This window comes from Gopherus flavomarginatus, unplaced genomic scaffold, assembly GCF_025201925.1.
Source record: "Gopherus flavomarginatus isolate rGopFla2 unplaced genomic scaffold, rGopFla2.mat.asm mat_scaffold_37_arrow_ctg1, whole genome shotgun sequence".
NCBI classification, from domain to species: Eukaryota; Metazoa; Chordata; order Testudines; family Testudinidae; genus Gopherus; species Gopherus flavomarginatus.
In genome coordinates this window covers 3,823,227-3,844,634 of record NW_026115070.1, presented here as the reverse complement: position 1 = coordinate 3,844,634, position 21,408 = coordinate 3,823,227, and the positions used below count along the sequence as shown (strand labels likewise).

The window sequence follows — 21,408 nt, the reverse complement described above, 5'->3', positions numbered from 1 at the left end:
GCGCAACTGGCTTTTGCTGGTACTGGGGCTTGGGTGCGGGGTCCTCTTAGGAGCGAGGCCGATTCAAGGGAATTGGTTAATTGGCCTAAAGCCGGCCCTGGTGGCTGGATTTAAAGAGCTCTGAGCTCCCCGCCCGCCTGCCCAGAGCCCTATAAATCCTGGCCGCGGCTGAGATTTAAAGAGCTCTGGGCTCCCTGCGGCTGCGGCTGAACTTTAAAGGGGTTTGGATTCCCCGCGGCTACGGGCAGCCCAGAGCCCTTTGATTCCCGGCTGCGGGACGCACAGTGAGACTTCACGGGCCGCACGTTGCCCGTGGGCCGTATGTTGTGCAGGCCTGGCATGGAGGGGCAAAATAGGTAAGAAATTTCCGTGGCCTGTCACTAGCAAATAGTAGCCACCATGGATCCTGCCAGAGGTGGCTACATCTTAGCACTGTGGGAAGCAACCCTTCACAGAGACCATTTGTCTTGTGGTTTGGGATACTTCTCAAGACATGCTGCACTCAGAGTGACCCCCTCATCCTGTGCCAGCTGGAGAAAAGAAAAGGGGCCAGCCAACTCTCCCACTACCAGCTGCGAACCACTGATCCCAAACAGGGGGAGGCCTCTGGCTTTGATGTGTATTAAATATCAGGCTGGTCTCTTTCTTTGGCAAATATCTAACAGAGCTAAAAGAGGGAACAAATGATCCTCAAAGGAGAGGGGAAAGACAATCACTGGGAAATTTAATCCCCTGCAACATCCAGAATGGAGAGCGACTCAGGGCAACAGGTTCCCCCGAAGGAAGAAGTTTTTGGGATTTAGAAACATAAGGAACAGCACAAAACTTGAGAGGATTGTTAATTGACATTTGATAATGACACAGAGGGAAAACCTGAGCTTTCAGATCAGTGTTCAGAAATGAAAGACAAAGGGTGGAAATCAGAGATTTTGGATCCATTTTGCAAATTATAGAGAGGAAAGTGGAAAATCAGAGGGATTTTATATCAGTTGTTGATAGGAGGTAAAATCTGAGTGTTTCACATGAATACTTGATAAATGAATAAAGAGGAAATGGGCAACATTTGCAAACATTTTGTGTTCAATAATCTGAGAAAAGGTGTAAATCTGAGATTTTCTTATTATTTTATAATTAGAGACAGGAAAATCTCAGGGCATATTCAATTAGAAATAGACAACTAGAGAGAAGTGGGGCAAATGTTTAGGTTATTTTATTTGAATCTTTGAGATTTGCAAAGAAATTGTGTCACAAACTGCATATTTGATAACATGAGAGGAAAACACCAAGATCTGAGGGGAGAGAGTCACTTTCCTGTCAGGGCCCAGTGCTCCCTCCCCCTCCCCCTCCGGGGTCTCTCACTCACTGGGGGCTCCAGGCGGGGCTGGTGCGGTCAGAGCCTGGGGCTGCCTAGGGGGCAGGTCCCAGCTGAAGAAAGCCCCTCCCCCCCCGGCCAAGATAGGAATGTGCTACTGGTAGCAGCCTGGGGCTGGACCCTCTCTATGGGGGACACTTGCTCCCCCCCTCCCCTTCCTGGCCCTTCCCGCGCCCTGTTGCCAGCAGAGAGTGGCCCCCCCCAGCCCAACCCAGAGGTGTCCCTGTCTCAGCCCCCCCCAGCCTCTGCCCAGTTCAGAAATCACTCGGGGGAACCATTTCCCACCTACACAAGGACAAATCACTGCAGGTGAAAATGGGGGGAAACACCCCAAACCTGAGATCTGAACTGGCAATTGGCAAAGGGGAGAGAAAATGGGGCACAATGGGGGGAGGGGAACAGGGAACTTCTCAGGGGTTTGAGGGAAGGGGGTGTCAGCCTGGATGTTGCTTGTTGCTCTCTAGGGAGAAAGGGGGCAGGACAGGAGAGGAGGGGGATCTCCACGGAGGGGGCAGTGGTAATTCCGAGGGGATCTCAGCCCTCCCTTTTTTCTCCCCGCTCCTCAGGGGTCACCTGCTCTTCTCCCCTCGCCCCCCGGCCATGTCTCGGCTGCACAGACATTTTCCATCCATCCCTTTCCCAGGTCTCCCCCCTCCGCAGCCCCTGCCCAACCACACGCAGGGGCTGCTAGGTGTAATGCATGTTCAGTAGGGATTTCTCCCCTACTAATGCTGGGGTGTCCTTCTCCTATAGGTTAGTCTACTAATGATCTCCTCTTGGTGCCATGTGTGTCAGTTCATTGCCATGGCACTCGTGTGCTTAGACATCTGAGGATGCTCTACAGAAAAGCTCCTTGAGTGAGGTGATCCACAGGGAGTAGCTCAAAGCTCCAAAGTGCCTGGCCAGGGGCAGGACATTGGCACAGCAAGGGCGGGGTGTGGCAGTGACATCACAAAGGCCTTTTGCAGGACCTCACACTATTGGTCAAAGACTATTGGTGAGCAGGTGGTGACCTCACAGAGAGATCCTGACATCAGTCAGGGGCCAGGGGCTAGGGAAACCTCAGAGACCCCTGTGGCTTTGCTTCAGCAAGTCTCCTTCTCCAGGTCTCTGTCTGAGGACTGAGAGAGTATTCGGGTTCACGGACGTGAGCGCCAGGAGAAACCTCTTTCCAGTTTTCTCCTTCCCTTCTAGTGATTTTACTAGAAAACAGCCGTCCCTCTTTAGAAGGTAAGAGCCTCCTGGAGGTGTGAAACCTGTTCAGTCTGATCCATCTGGTGAGAGTTGAATTCTAGGCATGGAAAACATGAGCTTAAGGAGGCAGAATTTTATTCCGCACCTGGGATTTTGTCCCTTAGAATCATGGGGAAATTAGGGTTTGTCCTTTGTGTTTCACCTTTTCCTCCATCCACCTGTCCCTCCCTCCTTTCTCTTCATCTCTTCTTTTGTCCTTTCTCCTGTTCCCCTCCCAACACCAGGACGAGTGTGTGCGTGTGTGTTGCGGGGGAGTGCTCTGCAGCTCTCACTGTGGGAGTTCCACCCAAAAATGTGAGGCTGAAATAGTGCTCAGGCAGTCAGGGCTGGATTAACCTTTTGTTGGCCCTGGCACCAAACATATTTGGGGGCCCCAGTGTAGTAACTGTGGGCTCCGAGTGTGGGCCTGGTGGGGCAGTGCCATTGGTGCCTTCGTATACCCGGTACTGAACCTCAGAGACATTTTTCATTTTGATCACACACCTCTCCATGACTATATGCATTGCCATACACAGCTCCCTCAGCCCGCGGGTTTTCTTATTGAGCTGTACACCCATGTGGGTTTACCAATGTCCACAGTGAGCAGAACTTTCATAGTGACCAAGGAAACTCCCCACAGATTTATCTCTTTCCTCATTCAGACCTTCTCTAGCCACGTCTCCAGTACCCCCCATGTCACCAGTCACTGCATGTGGTCCTAGTCTCAGCTCAAAGTCCTAAAGCCAGCAGACACCTGATCATTTCTGACAGATCCCTCACTCAGCCCCCATCCTGCCATGTGAGCAAGCCACCTGCAAACACCATTTCCCCAAAGTGAGGACTTAGCCCTTCGGAATCTGAAGACACCAGCGTCTCTCCCTCTGCTCCCATCTACATGCTAGTCTGCTACCTGGTCACCACCACCTCTCCCCATACTTGTTTCCTTTCTACTTTGGACATGCTCCCAACCAGCTGGAAGCTCCCTCTGCAAGCCTGACCTGCTCCCGCCTTCCCTGCTCCCCCGACATTCCTTTCCTACTGGTGACCTCTGTTCCTTGAGGTTAACTCCAGTGTCTTTAGGAGCTCTAGCTTAATGGCCCCAGGAGTCATAGAGCCACTTGTAGTTTCTCTAGCTACAGCCATGGGGCAACTGCCAGAGGCCAGACTTAGACAGCTGCAGCTACTAGCCGCAGGAGCGGAGGCAATGCCAAGGCTGAGCATGCTTGAACCTTGCAAGGGCAGCACTAGGGACTCTAAATCCTCAGCACTGGCCCTAGGCAGCTGCAGACTCTGGAGTTAGGCACTTTCCTCCTCTAGGTTCCTGCATGGTTACAGAACTGCAGTAAAGTGGAACAATTATCAGCTTCTGTGATTGGAAGATGTCTGGATCCATCTAATAAGACCGTCCTACATAAATGAGGAAAGTTGAGGTGCCTTTATTATTCTTTTGTTCCATTCTTTGTTTCTATGGGGAATTTGCCAGTGCAATATCACTGTCTTCCTTTTAAACAAACAAAACTAAAAAAAAAAGTGTAATGGCTGTTGAAAATAGCAATTCCAGCCCTCGTTAGCACTGTGAAGACCCCAACGTTTGTTGCTCAATTTTCTCCTACTTTTTCTACAGTAAATGACAGTGGATCAGCATATTTGATTTGGGAGAAATGAAGTAACAGCTGCCCAAATTGAGCTTGAGCACTCCTGATTTTGAGGTGTTCAGATCTGGAAGGCAGGGGCTAGATTCCCTTTATGAATATTAGATACATCTGGAAAGGAAAAGTCCATTTCTATTTTCATGGCTCAGAAGTGGAAATCCTCCTGTCCTGTATCTGAAGCTGTCCAGGTCCAGTAGAGCCTCCCCTTCCTTACTTACCATTTTACCTTCTGGTGGGATCCACATACCTCCCTTGCCCAGCTTCAGATAGAGAGGGGCCCTGTCCAGTTAGTCCACCCAGTTCCATCTTTGGGGGCTGCCAGGCGAGGTCACACCAGCATCCCTAAGCCTGTCTGCGGAAGTCTTCTGAGGGTGATACCTGGGCCAAAGCCTTCTACTCCTTGGTCACACTTCTTCCCTATTCACAGGTGACACCCCCTTCTAGCAGCCGGCACCCCAACCACAGCAAGCTGCAGCGCATGGAGTCTCCCAGCTTCCCCCCTCCCTTTCCTGTTGATAGCAGCCAAGGGAATGCTGGGAAATGTTCCTTCTCTGCTCCAAGGCAGGGAGCTGGTCAAGGAACTACAGCTTCCAGGGCCCTATGGGGTCTCAGCTCCCCTACTGAATATCCAGGCTGCTCTGAGGCTCCCTTTCTGCAGAGGGGAGGAAGTTACTGTTACAGGTCCCTTCAGAGCTTGGGCCTAGCACTATGGCACCATGTCAAATCCAGTACTGCTCCCAACTCTATCCAGCTCTGCTGCTGGCAGGATCCCTTCCCATTCTTTTTGTTTCTTGCCTCTCCTCCAAGGAGAAGCTCTGCATTGTTCCTGTGTGGGGAATTGAACCCAGGCTGTTTGGGTGAAAGCCAAGAATCCTAACCACTAGACCACATGGGACTTCCATAACACGTTTACATGTTCATATTCAATAACACAATTAAACGTAGCCATTCAAAGTAGCCATTTAAAAGAAGCCATTCAAAAAACTTCAAAAACAGACTTCAAAGAGAAATTGCAGAGTTACAACTGATCTGCAAACTTAACACCATTAATTTGAGCTTGAAGAGGGACTGGGGGTGACTGGCTCACTACAAAAGCAATTTTCCCTCTCTTGGTATTGACACCTCCCTGTCAATTACTTGGAGAGAGCCACATCCACCCTGACTGAATTAGCCTTCAACACTGGTTCTCCCCTTGTATGGTAACTCCCTTTACATCATGTTCCAATATATATTTATGCCTCTATCTGCAATTTTCACTCCATGCATCTGAAGAAGAGGGCTTTTTACCCACGAATGCTTGTGTCCAAATAAATCTGTTAGTTCTTAAGGTGTCACCGGACTCCTCGTTGTTTTTGTGAAATAAAAGCAAAATGCACTCTAAGCTGATCTTAACCCTTTCAATGTCCTTACAAACTTAGATGCTTCTCACCACAGGCCGGCTGGTGGCTTTTCAGCCAGGCTCTCCCCTTTCGTCAGCGCTTCAGTTGCTTGGTGTGGGGGTGTCTGTAGATGTAGGTGGACGAGAGAGACAAAGCATGGCAAATGTCTCTGCTTTTATCATGTCCTTTCTTCCCTCTTGGCTTTGCTCCCCCTTCAGAGTCAGGTGAGCATCACTGCGTCTCTCCAAGCAAGTCTGAGCAATTCCCCTGGGGTGTCCTCTTGCAGGTAAGTGATTGCACTGTAGCTCCCTTGCTGAACAATGGCTGTTGATGGGTTGTTTGACACCCTGTCCGGGTGTTGGTTACTTTCCTTGCTGTTGTCACTGGGGAGCTAATATTTGGCTGACTCCCCCACCTTACAGCATAGTGATAACCACACTGCACAATTCTCATAACTTCATATGCATGAATGGTAAACATCTATGGGTAGAGAAATGACTTTCAGCAGATCATATCCTTTCCCCTGATACCTTACAAGGCATGCTCTGTATATAAGATTACGATTATATGAAAATGAGGAATATGGGGGTTACAGCACACTCCCCCAAAGGTACAGAATGTCACACTGAGATTCTATTTTCATTTGTTATGTAACAGCATTAAAGAGATCCAGTGACTGACCAATGGCATTTTCAAGTGCTAAAATGGCAAGCGCTGTTGGTCTCTCATTGGCCATCAGCGACTGAAGATACGGTTTAATGAGCCAGAGCTTCAAGGCGAGGGTGGCTCTGTCCACTGCCTTCTGTTGCGCTGCTGGGCACCAAGTCCCTGGCGGTCAATATGTGAAGCTGGGAGAAGAGAGTGGGGTGGCAAGCGGTGGCAGAACTTTTGCCACCAGGGTCTAGCTGTCTAACTTCCTCTTCGTACTGCTGGGCCCCCGTTGCCTTCAGGTAACACAGGAACTAAGGCAGGAATAGGGTGAGGAAGCAAGTAAAGCCGAGCAAGGAAGGCAAAAGTTAATCTTATCTTCATGGGCAGCTCGCAATGACGTCCTTTTTCTGTGCCACAGCTGACAACAACATCCCAGACAGAAAAGTAACAGGCCAAAAAGAAACCTAGCAGATGCTGAAACAGTTCAGTTGGGAGCGTGCTAGACTAACAGGCTCTTCTATCCTCCTTTATGCACGGGCGGGATGTTTTCTGAGAGTGCAGCAGTTCCTTTAACTGCCACGAGTCCCTCATTTCAGGCTATGCAGCAGGAAAAGACAGCATGGGCTTCTGCACCGAGTTGGCCCACCTGACCTTTCATTCTTCTCTTGCTCTTTGTCAGCAAGGAGAAGAAAAAGAAGCTCTCCCTCAAGCTGGAGTCACACGGGCGAGGTAAGGACGACTTCCTGAGTGCTGGCTCCAGTCCTCTGCCGTGCCAGCTGACCTATCGAGGGGCTACCACCACATTCTCTAGATTTGTCCATCGGTCTGTGCCAGAGTGAGCAACAACCCAGTAGGTGGAGTTTCTGTAGTGTAGTGGTTATCACATTTGCCTAACACGCAAAAGGTCCCTGGTTCAAAACCAGGCAGAAACATGCTGGCTTTCTTTTCCCAGATCCCCTTGTTATTCAGAAAGGGCACTCCTCCTATTGGCCTGTCCCTGGGATAACTCCAACCCCTGCATGACAGAGGATGCTGACAGCAGTGGAGAAAGCACCTTGGTGTCAGGCTGGAGAACCTAGAGTAGTTAGGCCAGTCACCATTTGGAGGCTTGTGGCTTGGCCACCTCTGCTGTTGGAGGTTGGCCTATAGAGGCTCTCACTTCCTGCTGGGCTCCTTTGCGTGACTGGCCAAAGGAGGAAGTGAGGCAGGAATGGGGCAATAGAGGAAAGTTGAGCTGAGGAAGGCAGGAAAGAAGCTGTGCGGTTAAGTGGGGTTAGTAGAGCACCACCCTTCATTCTGCAAAGCCTGGGGAGGTGTGGTTGGCTGCTGGGAGGTAGAATCCTGTGCCTGCCTCTTGGCTTCCCAGGAGTGGCTACTTGCAGCCCAGGAGAAGAAGGGAGGTTCTGGGTGAAAGGAAAACAAGCAAAGCTGAGTCCTAGTGGAGAATGGCGGCTCCTTTATGGCCAACCTGGGGGCATGACTGATGGTTTTAGAGGTGGAGGCTGGGCTGGCTGTGAGCAACTGGGATCCAGGAAACCCCCACCTGCCCTTCTGAGGGCTGAACCCATGGAGGTGCGGTTGGCTGCTGAGAGACAGACCCCTGTGGCTGCCTGTTGGCATCCCAGGGATGGCTACTTGCAGCCCAGGAGAAGCGGGGTTCTGGGGGGAAGGAAAAGCAGCAATGGTGAGGCTGAGTGGGCTCCTTTCTGGCCGAGATGGTGGACTGTGGTGAGTCTGGGAGTTGCCTGTAAGCCATAAGTGGACGTAGTGCAGTGAAAACTGCTGCTCCATTCTGGCCGACCTGGGGGCGCCATGGATGACTTGGGAATGGGGGCAGGGCGCTGGCTGTGAGCAAATGGGATCCAGGAAGCCCCAGCCTGCCCCTCCAGGGGCCGAGTCTTCTTCTCTCCTGCCATGGGGAGCCCGACATTAAGCCTGCCCAGCATGTGCAGCAGCTAGAGCATTAAGCCTTCCTGTGTGCATAACTGAACTACGCCCTAGTGTAATAAGGTGTAAAGTTTAGCTTGTGAATTTATCTTTAATTTCCATGGTAATTTACTTTGATCTTTTATTTCTACCACTTATAATCCTTAAAACTCCATCTTTCTGTAGTTAATAAATCTGTTTTATGCTCTACTTAAACTGGTGTATTTTGCTTGAAGTTCTTGGGAAATCTGAGCTCCATTACAAGGCTGGTTCATGTACTATTCACAGTGAGGGAGGGGTGGACCCTGTGTAATAAACTCACACTGATCAGGCTTCTGATTAAGGCAAGATGGTATGATCCAGGGGTGCAAGGCTGCAGAGCTGTAGGGGGGGGCGACTTTCTATCATTAGTGTTATGAGTGGCTGCAGAAGCATTCATGTAATTCAGTTGGCTGTGTCCCTACCTACGGATGTCTGTGTAAGTGCAATATCTGCCAGAGATTCACAGCTTGTCTCAGCATCACATGTGTGAGAGGGAGCCCAGGTGGTGGGACAAAGGGCTCAGGTGTGCCACTGTTCAGTTGCATCCCATAGATCCCATCACAGACTTTCAACAACCACAGCGGGTGCTCACTGAGAGAGAGAGAGAGATGCCAAAATAGTGATATCCAGTGCCAGCAGACATCAAACTATCAGAAATTCTGTGAACAGAGAAGACCCTGCTAGTGGAAAATGGCTTGTGAGGTATCATTAGAAAATGCATAACCTACTGAATATTATCCTCCTGTTAAAATGTGTAGTAACACTGTACGGAAAATTGTGAGATTTTACAGTATGATATTACTGAAAAAGTTAGAGTTCTGGGGAACACCCACAGACCAGTTCCTCAGAGACAGCAAGGCAAACAGCTGGTCAAACAGCCCTTCTCCTGCAGGGGGAAGGTGTGAAGACATTAAGGGCTGGTCAACACTACGGGGGGAAATCGATCTTAGATACGCAAATTCAGCTACGTGAATAACGTAACTGAAGTCGAATATCTAAGATCGGATTACTCACCCATCCTCACCGTGCGGGATCGATGTCCGCGGCTCCCCCTGTCAAATCAGCAACTCCGTTGGGGTTGGTGTTGTTCCGGAATCGATATAAGCGCGCTCGGGGATCGATATATGGCGTCTAGATGAGACGCCATATATCGATCCCCGAGCAATCGATTTTAACCCGCCGATACGGTGGGTAGTCTAGATGTAGCCTTACATTCCATCACAGGGACCTATTGAGGCTGTTGTGGAAAACGACCACAGGATTAATATTTGAATCAGCTCAGCCTGAGGCTCTTTTCTTGGTTACAAGCACGCAGGGGGCGACAACTATTGGAATACTGTTCCTGAGCTAAAAATCACACAAGCCTTTTACAGCTTAAAACCACAAACAATGACACATACGTTGCACGTTAATTTCCTTATTTGGAATATACTGCAAAATATGATGCAGGTCAAAAGCAAGCTGAACAATCAGTTTTCCATATTTGGCCTTTCCTGTTATTTTTATTACACCTGGTGATATGGGAGCAAGACTCTCCATGTCTCAAGAAATGTCACTACCAACCGAGGCCATTTTCACATGCTGGGGTGCAATCCAGATCGGCGAGGAGTTGTGTCATCTGTAATCCTGGGTGAGATTCAGTGTTCTGCTGCTGGAGCTCCCCTGTCTGGATACTCCCAGCCAGCGTTCAAGGACGCACTGAGTGTCTGTATGATAAGTAACCCTGGACTGGCAGCTCTGACTCCAGCCGCCTGCTTGTTACACCCCAAGCACATTCTGGTTTGGGTAGAGAAGGCTCAGGGTTTGAGAGAAGGCTGGGGGTAGGAAGCTTCTGTTCATTATGCTGGACCTAACCCCAGTTTTACTTGAGTAAAGAGGAGATATTTGACATTGTGTGATGCTGCTCCTGTGCTCTGTTCCCAAAGTGTTCTGCAGCAGAGGAGGGTCTCTGGTAGTATGTATGTTACTGGCCTATTGGGGTGATGCTGAAACAGGACAGGGTACAGATGGCATTGTGGGGGTGGCATGAACCTTCACTCTTCATTTCCCCTTCCAAGAACAGAAGGGACAGGAATCCTTACCCAGCAAGACCATCGTCTCATAGTTCCCCTGCATGACATCTCTGTAGAGGGCTCTCTGAGTGGGGTCCAGCAGAGTCCCCTCTTCCCTGGAGAAATACACAGCCACCTCCTCGAAGGTCACCGGCCCCTGAAAGAGCAGGAGTCCAATACTCAGTACCTGCTGACCCACTCACAACCCCACTATTCACGGAACAGCAGCACCAGGGAAATGGAAGCTCCGGGAGGCACATGTTAACAGAGTCCCACCCCACCTTGCTTACAGCAGCCAGGAGGCATCAGAGGGTAGAAAGAGAGAACCTTTGTGTCTCCCATCTGGCAGACAGAAGCAGGGTCTTCACATTTATCACATAGCTACTAGCCAGAGCTTAATATAGGAGATGGGGCTGTCTCTGGACCCTGATAGTGGCTCCCTGGTAGGAATCCAAGCACTCTCCAAATAAAATATATGGAAGAAAGGGGAAGTCAATCATAAAGAATAGAAGTTAGAAGGTCAGAATTGTAGTGCCCATTAACAAAGGTTTAGAGAAAATAGAGCCTATCAAACTAACGGGATATCCTTATTGGATGAGATCAAAAGTTTGGTTGCAGCTAATAGTATTGATGTAATATACCTAAACTTCCGTAAGGGACATGACTTGATTAGCACAATATTTTTACTAAAAAAAACTAGAATGATACAAAATAAACACGGCATACATTAAATAGATTAAAAACTCTGATAGTAAATGGGGAACCATGATTGAGTGGATTTCTTTCTAGCAGGTTCCTGCAGGGATTGGTTCTTGGCCCTGTGCTATTTAACATTCTTATCCATGACTTAGAAGAGAGTACAAAATCATCACTGATAAAGTTTACAGTTGCCACAAAGATTGGGGTTGGTGGTAATTAATGAAATGTCAGTAGATTCAGGCTCCATCGCTGAGAGTCTGGGAAGTTGTCCCAGCCCTGGCTGGAGGGTTATTTCCTGTTCCACAAAGAGGGGAAGTTCCATTCCCAACTCCTGTGCCTTGAAATTAGGACCTATCTGACACTACACCCCCATATTCATCATAGTGGTATGATTATAATATGATTAGGACATAATTATGATCTATTTTGTAGAAGATGCATCATGTGTGGTGTCACTGGAAAAGTTCTGATTTGCTGAATATGATTATCCTATTTGTGTGCACATATCATGTTCGTATCTGAAGTTATGGATATTGACTCTGTATCTGTATTTCAAATGTGCTTACTCTGGGTAACACCCACAATGAGCCTTTCAGGTACAACAATGAAGAAGCCAGACAGTGCTGATGGCTCAACAAAGACAATGGACTGTGGAAGAGCTTAGCCTTCCTGTGAATGTTTCAGCCAGCCTATGAGTCATGGCTACTATGACTCAGCAGGGCCTGTGTCATGTGGTCTGGTCACTAAACTCCATTTTAGTACCTGTATTTTTCCACAAACTGGACTAGGAACTGAGTTTGGAACAAAAGGTTCCCACCATATGGAAAAGCTACATAAGGTGGGGTGTGACATCATCTCTTGGACTCATTCTCCACACAAGAGAACTTCTGGAAACACCTGAGAAACAAAAACGGATGTGGGGGAAGTGCTGCTCCCAGGATCAAGAGATTTCTAGCTTGTGTATGGAAACTTGGGGGACTGCTTGTACCATCAGTCAGGGTGAGAAATTGCTAATTCAAATTCTAGCCATCTAGTATGTTAGGCTTAGTCTGAGTTTTGGTTATTTGCTAAATAATCTGCTTTGATCTGTTTGTTATCACTTATAATCACTTAATCTATCTTTCTGCAGTTAATAAACTTGTTTGATGCTTTATCTTAACCAGCGTATTTTGAGTGAAGTGTCTGGGGAAAATCTCAGCTTGTTGTGCACATCTGTCCCATATCGAGGGGAAGGGGAAGTACATTAATGAGCTTGTATTATAGAGATCCCTGTGCACTATAAGATGGTATCATTCTGGATTTATACTACAGCAAGTGTGCAAGGTTGGGGAGTGGGAAATTGGCTCTTGTCTTCTATCTGTCCTTGAGTGGCTTAGGTAACGCACTCAGGTAGCTTAGTTGGCTGCATGGCGCCACCTGCTGTTGTGTTGGGTGATAACAGGCCCTGGAGAGGCTGGCGAAATCTCCAGCAAAGCAGTGTGAGAAGGGCCAGCCCAGCGTGAGGGTTAGAGGACACAGCAGTTCCCAGAAGCTCCACAAACTGCCTCCTGGGGGTGACAACCCATCACGCCCTACACTACACAAGTCTCAGCAGGTTTGTCACATGCTGTCCCCTCCCTTTCTCCACCCGAGATATTTCTTGCTTCCCACCACCTCTAGCAATTCCCACCCTCTTATGCATTTACTGCTCCTCAACCTCCAAGCAGAGCCCGCCACCCTGATAATCTCTTACCTGAGCCAGCTCCATTGCAGCCATTTCCTTGCCCCTGGGAGGACGAAATGATCTGCAGCGAAACATGGATGTTATTCTCTGGCCTGCCGGGGTGAAAAGGGCAAGGTGTGAGAATTCAGACTAGGCTTTTGTCCATTCCACAAGCCGATTCCCCCCAGCTTTTCCCCTGCTAATGCACATTCTAGGTTCTAGCACACTGTGAAGCACAGAGTGACCTTATTCCAGTACAGGCCTAGCCCCCTCCCACCAGGGTGTAACCCTCTGACACATGGAGAAACCCTCCCAGTAACAGTCTCTCTCTTACACGTATCAAGTCTGCGGACAACACCAAGCTGGGAGGGGTTGTAAGTGCTTTGGAGGATTGGATTAAAATTCAAAATGATCTGGACAAACGGGAGAAATGATCTGAAGTAAATAGGATCAAATTCAGTAGAGACAAGTGCAAAGTACTCCACGTTGGAAGGAACAATCGGAGGCCAGAGAAGAGCAGAAACAAAGGAGTCACTTTGGGGGATTCTCCCTGTCATTGTCCCCAAGGCAGCTGTCTCAGGTTTACAAAGGTGTTTCATGTTCCAGCCTTTGTACAGTCTCTCCTGGGAGTGCCCCTTTCATGGACTGGGCCTAGTTTTAGTTTTTGGTAGTTAAGAAGCTTGGTTTATTGGTCATCTAACCAGTATGTGTGGATTGAAGTGTGTTGGAAACTCTGTGTGTGCTGGAAAGCTGGTGCATGTCATTTTCCGCTGATGAAATGACAGACTTCATATGAGCTTGGGTCGTTCAGTAGCGTGCTGGACAGTGCAAGATGCACATTTCTGGGGGAAAGTTGGGCACTTGAGAATTTGCTGGTTTTCTCCTGAGGTGTAATTCATGAGTGGCTGTCTAGCAGCACTCAATACTGTGTAGCTGGGAGTGAGTTACATGCTGGAGACTGTGTGTTAATTGGCCAAGAGGGGCTGTTCTCGCGGGAAAACAGTGGAAAAGGCACCCCATGCTGGAGGACTGAGGTACAGCTATTTAACAGTCCAGATTGTACTCTGGGTAACATCACAGACACTCATTATGACAGAGCCTCTTACAACACAGAGAAAGTAAATCCATGTCCCAGAAATCGAAGACTCCAGACAGAGGGCAAGTGTCCCTGGCACTGCTTCTTGCTGACAGAGAGGTTCAGAGACAGTGCGAGAATCCTGGGGAAGCTGGGAACAGGAAGCATGGGCTGGCGGGGTTCGGTGGAGAAAGGGAACAGGAAGGGCAGGGATATTACTGAATCCAGGATCTTAGCAGTACTAGATGACAGGATAGCACATAGTGCAGCCCATTGGAAAACACAATCCCAACTATACATACAAAATGATGGGGTCTAAATTAGTTGTTTCCACTCAAGAGAGTGATCTTGGAGTCACTGTGGATAGTTCTCTGAAAACATCCACTCAATGTGCAGCAGCAGTGAAAAAAAGTGAACAATGTAGGAAATAATTAAGAAAGTGATAGATATGACAGAATATCTCATAGATCATATTTGTAAAAACAGCAAATAAATCCATGATACACCCACATCTTGAATACTGCATGCACATGTCACCCCATCTCAAAAATAGAAATATTGGAATTGGAAAAGGTTCAGAAAAGGGCAAGAAAAATGATTAGGGGTATGGGACAGTTATGCCAGACCTAACCCCCAGTTTCACTTGAGCAAACAGGAGATATTTGACACTGTGCAATACGGCTCCTGTGCTCTGTTCCCAAAGTGTTCTGCAGCAGAGGAGGGTCTCTGGTATTATGTGTGTCACTGGCCTATTGGGGTGATGCTGAAACAGGACAGGGTACAGATGGCATTGTGGGGGTGGCATGAACCTTCACTCTTCATTTCCCCTTCCAAGAACAGAAGGGACAGGAACCCTTACCCAGCGAGGTCACAGTCTCATAGTTCTCCTGCATGACATCCCAGTAGAGGGCTCTCTGAGTGGGGTCCAGCAGAGCCCACTCTTCCCTGGTGAAATACATAGCCATCTCCTTGAAGGTAACCAGCCCCTGAAAGAGTAAGAGTCCAACACTAAGGACTTGCTGCCCCACTATTTGTGGCAGAAAAGAGTGAATCAAATGGAAGCTCTGGGTGGATCATAGTCAGGAGAGTCCCACCTCAACCTGGCTCAGAGTATCCAGCAAATGCCAGGGTGAGGGGATGAAGAGAGAGCCCCTTATCTCTCCCAGCATATCCCTCACCCCCCTACTAGCCACTGACTGATACAGGAGATGGAGCCCCTAGCAGGGTCCAGGGAGAGCTCGCTGGTAGGATGCCCAACACCCTCCTCATTGTGAGGAGCGGGATATGAAGGGAGAGGCAGCTCCAATAAGCCTGACTCATGGGTGTCCCCTTTATATCTCACAGCAGCTGATGGTTAATGAGGTCAGGCTCCAGCACTAGGAGTCTGGTCAGTTTGACTAGCTCCATGTAGGTGGGTTATTTTCTCTCTTCACAAATTAGGGCATTTCCACCTCCAAACCTCCTGGGTCTGTTCCTAGAATCTAGGCCACTTAGTAAATAACTCCCAGCAGGTCTGCCACACCCTGGCCTCCTCCTTTCCCCACGCTGTGAATTTCCTGCCCCGCTCCAACCTCCAAACCAGACTCTGCAAACCTTCCCACCTCTGGTGTATTTGCTCTCCCTTTCCTCCAGCAGGAACCCACCAGCAACCCCCGATAATCTCTACCTGGACTGACTCCACTGCAGCCATTTCTCTTCCCTGTCCCACGCCAGGCTGGGATGAGCTGGAGCAAAACATTCTGCAGCCTGTCTGGGGGAGAAGGGCAGTTGTGGGCGTTTCAGAACCGGTTTTAGTTAATTTCACATCACAATTCCCCCAGGCCCTTTCCCTGCAGACAGACACCCTAGATTCTGTCATGCTGGGAAATGCTCAATCTGTTTATTACAATTTAGACCTGGCCCCTCCTGCCAGGCTAAGTCCACAGACACATTTTTAACCTCCCTTCTCTCTCCCCTCACCCCTTCTCTGAACACAAGGCTAGATAAGAGCAGAACCAAAGGAGTCACTGTGGGGGATTCCCTCAGACACTGACCCCACGGCAGCCACACCCCAGCAGGGGGAATATGGAGTCAGGAACTGGCTTTTGCTCTGTCTGATCCTTGTTTTGTTCACTGGAAAGTGGTTCTGCCCCAGGATGCAGCAATACATGTGTCTGGGTGGACTAGAGAGCTGGAAATCTCTCCCCCACATTCATTTCTCCCACTGCCCCTTTCAGCCTCTCCTTCCCCTGTCCTCTCTCCCTGCCCCTCTGGCTGGGACAGTCCCATTCCTGGGGGCTTTGCTCTCCCATGGCTGGATTTCCTCCTGGCCACCGCTAATGGGAGGAGAAATGAGGTGGTGGTGTTTGTGCAGAGTCACTTTCTTGCCAGACCCTAGGACATTCCCTGAGGTCTTTCAGTTACCTGGAGACTCTGGCTCAGAATTTAGTAGTAACAGGGCCCAGGACTGCCCTAGGGGGCTAGGACCAGCTGCAGAAAGTCATCCCCTGGGCCGGGCAGAGAAGAAGCTTTAATTAAGGTCACTTCCCAGCACAGAGCCCCACTGGGGGAGCAGCAGCTGCCAAGCCTGGTCTCCCAGATCACAATGGAGGCTGCAGCATCTGACCCAGGAAGCTGAACCCCAATATCCTGAGCAGAGAGGGACGGAGTGTATGAGCAGCTTCCCTCCTTTAGCTCTCTGGGGAGAGCACCTAATGGGAGCCCCTCCTCACAGGGAGAATGGCTGATCTCATTTGACCCACTGTCCATCTGGAATCACTCCTTGTCTTTCCATACAGTGACTCTGGATTAACAACGGTCTCAATGACACCGGATTTCAGAAAGAATGAGTTCAGAACGCTGTGGAAAAGACCATCGTGTGGCAGTGCTGACTCCCTTCCCACCTCCCTCACCCCCGCAGATCTAGGACAAGGACTGGGGGCAAAAATTTTCCAAACGGAACCGAAAGTTCCTGCAGTTTTCAAAAGAGGAGAAAAGTAAATTCTGTGAATTCACACTAACAGTGTTTGCTAAGTGGACAGAAAGTTATCACAGTGACAGGGCACGTGACTGGGGAATGGACTTGGTGACCTGGTGACTAGGAGCCAGGACTCTGGTACAAGTTGACCAGAGAGAAGGATCATGGTTAGCAGCAGCCCCCAGACACCCCCTAGTACCCAGAGCCCAGACCCCCCAGCCAGGGGCCCCAGACACCCCCCAGCCAGGATCCCATCAGATATTCCCTGGGACGCAGCCCCCAGAGTCCCTGGCCAGGGACCCCAGATACCCCTCAAAGCCCCACCGGCCAGAGAACCCCCACCACACCATGATTGCCAGGTTGGGAATCCCAAAGGGTTCCCCCCACCAAGAGCCCCCAGCAGCCAGGGACCCCCTCAAGGGACCCACCCCCACACTGGGAACTCAGTCCCTCACTGCCTGCCTAGGAACTTCCCCACCCTCCAGAACGATCTACCCTGACATTTGCCTGGGACCCCCTCCTCTGCCCAGTGTGACCCCCTGATGCTTTACAGTGCGACCCATCACTCTGCTTCCCTGGCATGCCCTCACCTAGTGCCAGGGATCCCCTCCCCCAGCTCTGTGCACTGGGCATGGCAACAAAACCAGGAACCAGCGGGGGAAGCACAGACAGAGCCCCTGGCACAGAACCAGGCTCCCTCTAACCCTCTGTCCCGCCTCCCCAAGAGACACCCACCCCCACTGTTCTGCAGCCACCAGGCCCCCAGCGATACCCACCTCCAGGACCCATAGCCTCAGGGATGGGCACATCAGAACCACCAACCCCGAAAACCCCAAACCTTCACAACCCACCAACCTGACTAGGGTACCCCCTGCCCAGCCACCCAGAGGCCTCCCCCTACCACAATGCCCCTTCAGCTGCAATCTCCCCACACAGACACCTTCCCTGCCTCTGCAAGTGTTACCTCACAGAGTGTGAGAAGTGGCTAGAAAGTTAACACCACCTCCTGCTGGCCAGTCACACAGGCAGAGGGAGCCTGGGGAGTGCTTCTTTAACAGGAGAATGGAAGGCCTGGAGGGCAAGAAAGATCCACGGGCTGTCACTAGCAAATAATGGCCACCATGGATCCACCCCAGAGGCGGCTGCATCTTAGCACATTGGGAAACAACCCATCATATTCAATTAGAAATAAAACAACTAGAGAGAAGTGGGGCAAATGTTTGGGGTATTTTATATCAATCTTTGAGACACGCAGAGAGAACCCTGTCCCAAACGACATTTGATAACATGAGAGAAAACCACCAAGATCGGAGGGGATTTGATGTTGCTATTAAATAACTAGTGGAAAAAGGGGACTGTTGGACTGGATTTTATATGACTGTCCAATACATAAACAGAATGTGATGGTCCCCCCCGGCCACGGGGCAACCATTCACGTGAGCAGCTCAGAGCCCTTTGAGGAGCTGATTTAAGGGCGGGGGGGGGGAGCTGGAAGGCTCCCTGGACAATGGAAGGGGGCCGCAGGGGAATTGGGAAATGGGGTCTGGGCAGTCTCCATGGGGGATGTGCTCCTCCCTTCCCTTCCCTGGTAGAGAACGGGAACCTCATCCCATCCCACTCCAGTGGGAGCCATGTTCTGGGGAATGACCCAGGGCAACAATTTCCCACCCAAACAAGGACAAATCGCTGCAGATGAAATGGGTGGGAAAATCCACCCCCCATCGGAGAGATTTTAAATTGACATTTGAGAAGTATGGAGAGAAAAGGGAAAATCAGAGGCAATTAGAGAGCTGATCATTGGCCGGGGGGAGAGGAGAATCTCCCTGGATTTTATAGCCACGTGTGATAATGAGAGAAAAAAGGGGAAATCTTGAGAGAATGTGTGTGTGAGGAAGTGGCAAAAACAGGGACAGGATCCAGTTAACTCACCTCCCTCCCACCCCGGGAATGTCCTGGCCGCGTAGAGACAGATCTACACCCCCACCCCAGTGACCTCCCCCACCTGCAACTCCGGCTTCTCCTCCCCCCTCGACAGCTCCGCTCTCACACCAAAGGGGGGGCTCTGCCAGCGCCTCACCCTGAGCTCAACTCCTGCTCCTCCCCCCAGCCCGGATTGTGCCCTTTAGCCCCCCACGAACCCTGCCTCCAGCTGCCTGACCCCCCCTGCCCATCAATTTCCTGCTCTGCGCCCGCCCCTCCCAAGCTCCCTGTTACTCCCCCGCCCCGCTCCAGCCCCGCCCCCAGCGCGGGCGGAACGTTACGGCTGGTCCGGGCAGAGGGAAGGGCAGCGGCTTCAGCGGCTGTTACTGGGCATGCGCAGTGCTCGGGAGTAGCACATTGCTATGGGGAGGGATTTAATACACCGCCCCCCTCGCCTGGCCCGGGGTCCGCCCCTCCCCCCCACACGACGGCCGGGCCCCGGCCCCCCCATCCCAGCGGGGCGGGCGGGCGGATCCTCCTGCAGCTCCACTGGGGCCGAGGCGCCTTCAAGGCTTCTCCCAGGCTCCCTGGGGCACAGTCACTTTCCTGCCCCCCAGCGCCTCTCATTCCCCGGGGGCTCCGGGTCACAATGTCCTACCGCCCTTCCCCCGCCTGCAGCTCCGGCTTCTCCCCTCCCGCCCCCGCCAGCCACACCAAGGGGATCCCCCGGGCCCCAGTCTCTGTCCCCACCTGGATCCCAGCCGGGGCCGGGGGCAGATCCTGGCTGCAGCTGAGAACAGCGGCTCCGCTGCGGCTCGGGCAGCTCCAGCGCTGCTGGCAACACGTGGAGAACCAGGAAGCAGCTGTTCAGCCCGGGCTCGGTGTCACAATGTGCCAGAGCCCCGCCCCCAGGAGCTGCCCTGCCCATGGGCTGTGCCAGAGCCCCGCCCCCAGGAGCTGCTCCGCCCCCGCTCTGTGCTGGAGCCCCGCCCCCAGGAGCTGCCCCGCCCCTGCTCTGTGCTGGAGCCCCGCCCCGAAGAGCTGCCCTGCCCCCGAGCTGAGCCAGAGCCCCGCCCCCAGGAGCTGTCCGCACCTGGGATGTGTCAGAGCCCCGCCCCCTGGAATTTCCCCATGTTGGGTCTCTGAGCTTTGTTCTCCTGCCGCCTTCTTCCCAGCACCCCCTGCTCCCTTCCTGTGTCTGCAAACACTCCCCCTCCCCCGGGGCCGGCTGCAGTGCTCGCTGAGGCTGACTCCAGTGGCTGAAGTTGCCTCCATCTCTGCTTCACCTGGAGGGGGAGAGACAAAGAGAGGAGATGGTCCCAGGGTGTGAAACCAGAATCAGGGGGCAAGGAAAGAAGGACTGTTTGGAAAGGTGGGGTTTTTTTGTGGGGCGGGGGTGAGCCAGAGGGATTCAGAAGAAGTTGGGCAGCAGAGGCTCAGGGAAATTGAGGGGAACCTCCTGGGTGTCTCAGCGTTGCCCAGGGTTTGTACAGCACCTTGCATAATATGGGGTCTGATCTCAGTCATGGTCTGTGCAGCACGTGGGAGCCCTGATGTCTGTTTCCTGATCACAGGCTCTGGGAATGGAGAGAGGGAAACCTCAGCACCTGAAGGTTAATGCAGCCCTGTGTGCAACCCCTGCTAGGGTGATCCGACAGCAAATGTGAAAAATTGGGATGGGGGTGGGGTTAATAGGCACCTATATAAGAAAAAGACCCAAAAATCGGGACATCTAGTCATGCTAGTCCCTGCTGTTCTCATAAGGGGTAGGCTTAGAGAGGGTTTGGCTACACTTGCAGCTGTCCAGCGCTGGGAGTTAAAGCTGTCTTCCTACAGTTGTTTAGGGAAAGCGCTGCAGTGTGGACACACTGACAGCTACCAGCACTCTGTCATGGCCACATTTGCAGCGCTGTTGGGAGTGGTGCATTATGGGCAGCTATCCCAGCATTCAAGTGGCTGCAATGTGCTTTTCAAAAGAGGAGGGTAGGGTGGAGTGTGACACGGAGCGTGGGGGAGACAGAGCGAGTGGATTTTTGGAGCTGACACTGTGTCAGCTCCCTGCCTGGCAAGTTCAAGCCTCCTCCCCCACCCCTCTCTCATTCACTAAATGCAAATAGCCGCCTTTGTTCTCTTCCTCACAGACCAGATAAGCCGCTGATCCAAAACAGACCCCCCTCCCCCGTGCCCACCCGGCTGCTTCTGCTTGCCAGTGTGGACGGGGAGTAAGTTACAGCGCTGTAAAGCCACCACCTGCACTGTAACTCTCAAGTGTAGCCAAGGCCTGAGTTGTAGTAATAATAGCAGCCAAGAATCCGGTGGCACCTTATAGACTAACAGACGTATTGGAGCATGAGCTGTCGTGGGTGAATACCCACTTCGTCAGATGCAACAATAGTCCCATATGGGCTAGTGGTCAGGATTCCTGGTTTTCACCCAGGTGGCCTGGGTTCAGCTTCTGGTGTGGGAAGAGTGCAGAGCTTTTGCTCAGAGTGGAGGCAGGAAATGAAAGGAACAGGAAGGGATCCTGCCAGCAGTGGAGTTAGACAGTGTAGGGAGGGGACCCCAGAAGTGGGGGTGGGGCAGTGGTTTGGGGGGAGATGAGGGAAGGATCCCAGCAGTGCGGGAAGTTGACAACCTGGAGAGCACAGGCCTGGAATGGGGACCTGGAAGAGTGAATGTGTCCCTCTAAACCCATCAACTGCAGACTAGGCAGGCTTGGAAGAATTGTGTATTTGTTGGTAAATGTCAAT

General features: G+C 51.3%; 1 non-coding gene across 1 annotated transcript; it reads left to right on the top strand.

Annotated features, from left to right (window-relative positions):
* Nucleotides 1-7,146: 7,146 nt before the first annotated feature.
* Nucleotides 7,147-7,219, top strand: TRNAV-AAC (transfer RNA valine (anticodon AAC)). Its single transcript has one exon. It is a non-coding gene; the product is annotated as a tRNA-Val (tRNA).
* Nucleotides 7,220-21,408: the final 14,189 nt, after the last annotated feature.